Genomic DNA, 6000 nt, shown 5'->3' on the forward strand with positions numbered 1-6000 from the left:
AACTGAACACAGTGATGTTATTTGCACACACCCCAAAATATAAGGCAATGGACTTGTGCTACTAACAAAAGAATTAGAAACCCTTTTAAGAAATGCTAACTTATTATGCAGTAGCTGGTCTGGCTGGGACGCCATGCTTAAACTTTCTGATGCGTCTTTTTTCAATCCTGTTGGGGAAGTCTGCAAGGCGAGAGCCTCCTTGGGTCTAAATTAGAAATCCTTAGGCGATTTGAGGCCCCTTCCAAAGGGCCACCCCACACCCCATCTTGAGGTTCCGCAGCTGGCCTAGTGTCTGACCTGCCACATCTCTTTTAATTTTGAAATTCTATGGCTAATCAAGACTTTCATCTCCCAAGCAAGAGATTCTTTGTACGGCTGGAGAGGGGGTAGGAAGGTGTTCATTTGAACTGAGACCCCACATAAAAGGGGAGGAGAGTGGGGTCTGGCTGCTGCAGAGGAGGGCCATGCAGGGCCCACCCACCAGCAGGGACAGTGATGCCTGCCTGTCCCATGGCCACCTGGAGGACAGAGAAAACCCAAAAGTCTCTCCCAGAATGGACAGTCCAGGTAGAGGCTGCAGCAGGTGGATTTCTGCCGTTTGCTGAGCCCTCACTCTGTGCCAGTTACTTTACAAATACTGTCATCAATATAACACGACAGTCCATGAAGGAACTAAGGTTCAGAGAGGCTACCTAAGTAACGCGCCCAAAGGCCCTATTCAAGGGATCGAGTGTGGATTCGAAGTCAGACTGACTGTGGCAAACCCCGCTCTCCTCCTCCCACTATATCCCTATTTACAAAATGCTCACCAGGGTCAAGCCATAATTTCTACCATACCCACTAGCCACCTGAACAAGTATTCACTTAATATTTTTCTTTAAGTCAACTCTATTTATTTAACTCTATTTATTTTTAAAAAGGAAGCCCTATATCATCACGGTAAACAGGAAACCAATTCCAACCACCAAAAATAGAAGACAAACTTACAAATATAAACACTACCCAGAGAAAACAGTGTGAGTACATTCTAACCAGATACTGTTGCTTGAGAGAGTCCACGAACCTGAGGTTTAGGATCTATTAAAAAGGGAGATCAGCAAGAGTAAGATGGGTGTTAGACTCACGCTAGGCACAGAAGGAGACTTTCTCCTTCTAATCAGAACTATTGCAAGATCACTGGAAAAGGGAATTACGTTCCCACTCCATGATTCAAGGCTGGGCAATGCCTCCTCCTCCAAAAATCACCTCCCATTTGCCTTCTGGTGGGGCATGCCCCACACGAGGAAGAACCTGGCCAGACACCAAGATGCCTCTCTAGGACCCAGAGAAAGGAATGATTGATTGCATCTCTCATTTGTTTCCAAATCTTCTCCGGAGCCCCACCTACCTGTGCAATTCACCTGCTCCTTGCACCTCTTAGTTTTCTCTCTTCAAATCTACACCTGTCTCTCCCGGAAGACTGGAGGCAGAAACCTTCCTTATACCCACTGTATCCCCACTCCTGGTGTTTCAGTAATAAGTTTGAATCCTCAACATGGTGTGGGGGAAAAGTAAGAGTGTGTTCAACTGAGTTCTGGGTCCCAGTTCTTCGCCCCGCTATATAGTAGTGTATATCCACACTGCAACTATAATCTCCTGGCTAGGAGAGCATACTCACCCCCTTGGCCTTGAGTTAAACCACGTGACTGGTTTTGGCCAATGAGATATTAGCAGATGTGACACATGCAAAGGCTGGGATTGTGCTTGAGCGGTAGGGCTTGCCCTCTTGTGCTTTTGCCATTTGTATAAGCAGAATAAACCTCCAGTAGTCCATTGGCCCCAGAAAAATGAGACATGGGAGCAGAGCTTCCCTACATGACCCACGGAACTTCCATATGGGGCTCAGGCTGCTCCAGCCAAGCTGCAGACACATGAATGAGAAATGATGTCTATTCTTGCACGTCATTGAGGCACCACGGTTGTCTGTTTCACAGCTGTAGCTGGTTGGTAAAAGGATCATCTCATATGGGGAGAGAGAACTGTAAGGAAGGCATGGGAGGTCATGGAGAAGACTGGGGCGTTCGTTCAGGGTTGGAAAGAGAAGTTGGTTGAGAACTCAGTGGTCTCCTGTGTGTCCTTTCTGGCTTGAATGTTTTAAGGTTCTGCCAGTTTCTTGTGACCTATTCCTGTTGACTCTTTTCTGTTCTCAGAAAGAATGACTTGGGATGTCCATGCCTGCGGGCAAATCTGATCCCCAACCTCAAGGCAGCCCAGTAGGACTTGGAGTTGTAGCAGAAGAGCTGATGGAGAAGAATATGTGGGCTCTGGTCAAAAAGGATGGAGATCTAAAAGAAAATGTGACCTAAATTCATAGAGTCATGATGGGAATGGATCAAATATGAATGTGATTCAACCAGCGAAAACTGCTTTTGGTTGGTGGGTCAGTTTCACAGATGATAAGGGTTTTACTAACTTCCATTTAATAACCATTTCCTTTGCAAACAAACTGGTAGATAAGATGGCCCCGTGTGATCTGCCACCTGGTGTTCACAGTCTTGTGTACTCTCGTCCCCTTAAGAGTGGGTGGGGCGTAATGACTTTTCATGACTAGAATAAAATGAAAAAACGATGGGATGTCACTTCCATGGTTAGGTTATAAAAACTATGACTTCTGTGTCACCAGCACATTCTGTGGCCCTCTAGGCTTGCATGCTTTCATGAAGTACACTACCATGTTAGAGAGACCCACAAGGCAAAGGACCAAGGGAAATTCTGGCCAACAGCTGTCCAGGTACAGAGACCTTCAGTCCAACAGCCCCCAAGGACCAGAATGCTGCCAATAACCATGTGATCTTGGAAGCAGATCCTTCCCCAGTTGATCCTTCCCCAGCTGTGGCCAACACCTTGATGACACTGAAGCAGAGGGCCCAGTTAAGCCCTGCCCAGCTTCCTGACCCACAAAATCTGTGTTAAATGTGTGTTGCTTTAAGCTGCTAAATTTGAGGGGGTGGGGTTGGGTTCTATTGTAGACTTTGTATCAGTCAGGATAGGCTAGGTTATGGCATGATAACAAATGATCCCACGATCTTTGTGGCTTGCAACACAAGTATTGATATATCTTGCTCACAATATAGGTCCATTATGGGTTGATTTTGACCGTGGGTCCATATCATCTTTACTTCTGGAGGCAGGCTAGTGGAGCAGCCTCTATATGGACCATTGCTGGTCTCAGGGAATTAGGAAGATAAGATGATGAACCACTCACTGGCTATAAAAAGCTTCTGCATGCTCACATTTCATTGGCAAAGCAAGTCATGTAGCCAAGCAGCAAAAAAATCTCCCACTAGCCATGTTATCCTGGCAAGTCACTTCACCTCTCAGGGTCCAACACTATCTTTGCATTTTGCTTACAGTGCTAAGTGCTTCTAGGTGTAGGAATGTAGCAAGCACATCTAAAGACCTGCAAGCAACATTTTCTCTTGGCTACTCTTCCAGATATGGAGCAGGATCCTCCAAACCAAAGGCCCTGCCACCTGCACTTCTAGACAGGGCTTAGCTGGTTTCTCATCTTGCCGTCAAGAGACATCTGGGAAAGCCCTTAGCGCCTGCTGTATGGAGAGTCAAGAAATCTGAATTCCCAGAGTGGGATCTGAGAAATATGCTCTCTTGAGACCATTTCCTCCCTGTCGCCCACCTCCACAGATGGGGTCGGGGGCAGGATGGAGACAATGCTTTCCAGCAGAGAAACAAGCCCTCGTGTCCTCCCACTTAATGCTTGGAGCTCTGGGTCTCACCGCTTCCCTTTGTCATAAAATTTCCTGCCCAGTGCAAGAAGAACTCACAACACAAATATTGTCCATTTGACTTATGACTGATCACCAAAGACAACAGCCACAGAATTTCCAAACCTCTGGAGATTCCAGCCATGCCCATGCTGTTTGGGGCTTTCACTTCTCCCCCGCCCCAGCCAGGGAATGAACACAAGTGTACTGCGAGCAGAACCTGAGGGGTGAGTCTGGGTTTTGCCCATTATAGAAATGTTTGACCTTGAGACCCAAAACATCTGGCTGCCTGACTGCAGTTCTCAGTTTGCATCAGGAGTTTTGGCACCATAGGGACAGAGCTTCAGAGCACTCCCAGATTTGAATCTCCCTGAAATACAGTCAGAAAGAGTAACAGGAAGTGGGCAAGTTCGCTCCTACCACCAATGTCATTACCACCCAAACGTCTGGCGCCCAGGATGGCCCATGGGATGTTCTTGGCAAGTCACAGAAGAAAGTCCCCAGGTGTCTCCCAGCACGCAAGGTGGGTAGAGGCCAGTTCTCTTGGCCCATCTTCTGAAAAGATGGAGTACAATTTGGCATCGAGGAGCAGAAGGAGAAGAAAAAATTCCTGTTGTTAATAGTGCCCCAGGGTATGCTCTTGTTTTCCTGGGATCTTAAGTACAATCATAAATATTATTCCTTCAGTCTATGAGAGCATCCTTTGTACTTTTCTAAATATTTTAAATTTTTCAAAGAAATATCCTTTCCTTCCTTCCTTTCTGCCAAACAATTGCTCAGGGAAATAATAATTTTCCAATCTTTCACTTAGAGTGTACTTACTGTGACTCTTCTGGTTGCAAGGCACTGGGAAAAGAGCAGTGAACGAACTCGTTCAAAAAACCTTTGCTCTCTGGAACATACCAACCACCACTGGTCAGTTCTACTCATTATCCTGCTTGATACTGATACAGGTTTTGTTTTGCTTTGCTTTCTAAGATTCCCGGATATGTTTGTGTATGTGGGTTGTCTCTTAGGCTATAAAACCATGGAAGCAACCCCCTAAGCTGAGTAAACTCTCAGGCCAGGCAACCCCAGCCTCAGGACTCAGGCCAGACTCACACACCCTTAGAATCTTTGGGTATAGGGAAATACGGATGTCTTCTATTTCCAATGAAAGACACACACACACACACACACACACACACACACACACACACACACACACTACACTCATGGTCTCGCAGTTTAAAATTCAAACAGTGATAGGGTAGGAGGAGACCCAGAAATTCCTGTCTGTTCTGTGCTTCCGGGCAAGAAGGTATTTAAACCATTCTGGGCATTTCTTGAACTTAAAGTCCTTGTACCTGAACAGTCTGGAACTCCCTCCTTATATGGGATTAGAATCCTTTTGGACAGAGCCCATTTCTGTTTGCTCCCCTGCACCACAGCCCCTGAGAGGTGGTAGCCCTGCATAAGGCAGCCTCAGCCTCCAGCGACCAGCACAGAGGAGGTGCTCAGAGGCAGGCCTTCTCTCCCATCATGTTATTTATAATCTGTAATTATATTTGTTAAGTTTTTATGTGTGTGCTTTCTCACTCATTGTCTTCACTCCCCACTAGAACACAAGGTCCCCAAGAGCTGAGGCCGGCTCTGTCTTGCCGGGGCTTTTTCATCCATGTCTGAGCCATAGCAGGTGATCAGTCAGGGTTTCTGTTAGTCTTTAGGGCGCCTTTATGAAAATTAGAAAAAAATACCCCTTCCGAACTTGTCATTCAGAAAAAAAGCATCCTTTTAGTGCACACAGCTTGGTATAAAGATGGCATCTTCCTGCAAAGGAAAAAAAATGCCCCTTCCTCCAAGCAGACACAACCCCAAGCCAGGCGTATGGCTGGATGTCACCCCTTACCTCTCAGCTAGGAACTCTTGTGCCGAAACTGTGTGACAAGAGGCAGGAGCACAGGAATCAATAAATGTTTGATGAATGAATTAACGAATGAAATTCAAGTCTTTGAGGATATGTGGTGTTTTTAAGACATGTCTGCAGATTCTTCGATACTCAGCCCACTGAGAGCTTGCACTCATCAACGGGTGTCCAGTTGACCAGCAGAAAATGGTGGAAGTGATGCTATGTCACTTTCAAGGGTAGGTCGTCAATAGCCATGCAGGATCAGCCTCATTCCTGGAGCCAGCTGCTGGGAATGCAGAGATGAGCAGTGTCCTCGTGGAGTTTATAGTCTGGTGGGGTGGGTTATCATGT

The sequence above is a fragment of the Delphinus delphis genome, chromosome 15 (assembly GCF_949987515.2).
Source record: "Delphinus delphis chromosome 15, mDelDel1.2, whole genome shotgun sequence".
NCBI lineage: Eukaryota > Metazoa > Chordata > Mammalia > Artiodactyla > Delphinidae > Delphinus > Delphinus delphis.